The sequence below is a fragment of the Chiloscyllium punctatum genome, unplaced genomic scaffold (assembly GCF_047496795.1).
Source record: "Chiloscyllium punctatum isolate Juve2018m unplaced genomic scaffold, sChiPun1.3 scaffold_521, whole genome shotgun sequence".
In the NCBI taxonomy this organism is placed as follows: Eukaryota; Metazoa; Chordata; class Chondrichthyes; order Orectolobiformes; family Hemiscylliidae; genus Chiloscyllium; species Chiloscyllium punctatum.
In genome coordinates, this window is record NW_027310255.1 from 82,501 (window position 1) to 84,229 (window position 1,729).

Genomic DNA, 1,729 nt, shown 5'->3' on the forward strand with positions numbered 1-1,729 from the left:
AATATTTTCGAGTTGGTATAAATCAGTAACCACTGACACTTAGAATTTTTTCGAGTTGGTATAAATCAGTAACCACTGACACTTAGAATATTTTCGACTTGGTATAAATCAGTAACCACTGACACTTAGAATATTTTCGGGTTGGTATAAATCAGTAACCACCGACACTTAGAATATTTTCGAGTTGGTATAAATCAGTAACCACTGACACTTAGAATTTTTTCGAGTTGGTATAAATCAGTAACCACTGACACTTAGAATATTTTCGACTTGGTATAAATCAGTAACCACTGACACTTAGAATTTTTTCGGGTTGGTATAAATCAGTAACCACTGACACTTAGAATTTTTTCGACTTGGTATAAATCAGTAACCACTGACACTTAGAATTTTTTCGGGTTGGTATAAATCAGTAACCACTGACACTTAGAATATTTTCGGGTTGGTATAAATCAGTAACCACTGACACTTAGAATTTTTTCGACTTGGTATAAATCAGTAACCACTGACACTTAGAATTTTTTCGGGTTGGTATAAATCAGTAACCACTGACACTTAGAATATTTTCGACTTGGTATAAATCAGTAACCACTGACACTTAGAATTTTTTCGGGTCGGTATAAATCAGTAACCACTGACACTTAGAATTTTTTCGGGTCGGTACAAATCAGTAACCACTGACACTTAGAATATTTTCGGGTTGGTATAAATCAGTAACCACCGACACTTAGAATATTTTCGACTTGGTATAAATCAGTAACCACTGACACTTAGAATTTTTTCGGGTCGGTACAAATCAGTAACCACTGACACTTAGAATTTTTTCGAGTTGGTATAAATCAGTAACCACTGACACTTAGAATTTTTTCGGGTCGGTACAAATCAGTAACCACTGACACTTAGAATATTTTCGGGTTGGTATAAATCAGTAACCACTGACACTTAGAATTTTTTCGACTTGGTATAAATCAGTAACCACTGACACTTAGAATTTTTTCGAGTTGGTATAAATCAGTAACCACTGACACTTAGAATTTTTTCGGGTCGGTACAAATCAGTAACCACTGACACTTAGAATATTTTCGGGTTGGTATAAATCAGTAACCACCGACACTTAGAATATTTTCGAGTTGGTATAAATCAGTAACCACCGACACTTAGAATATTTTCGAGTTGGTATAAATCAGTAACCACTGACACTTAGAATTTTTTCGGGTTGGTATAAATCAGTAACCACCGACACTTAGAATATTTTCGAGTTGGTATAAATCAGTAACCACTGACACTTAGAATATTTTCGACTTGGTATAAATCAGTAACCACTGACACTTAGAATATTTTCGGGTTGGTATAAATCAGTAACCACCGACACTTAGAATATTTTCGAGTTGGTATAAATCAGTAACCACTGACACTTAGAATTTTTTCGAGTTGGTATAAATCAGTAACCACTGACACTTAGAATTTTTTCGGGTCGGTACAAATCAGTAACCACTGACACTTAGAATTTTTTCGGGTTGGTATAAATCAGTAACCACCGACACTTAGAATATTTTCGAGTTGGTATAAATCAGTAACCACCGACACTTAGAATATTTTCGAGTTGGTATAAATCAGTAACCACTGACACTTAGAATATTTTCGGGTTGGTATAAATCAGTAACCACCGACACTTAGAATTTTTTCGGCTCAGTAGAAATCAGTAACCAAGCGCATTTTTGAATTGGTT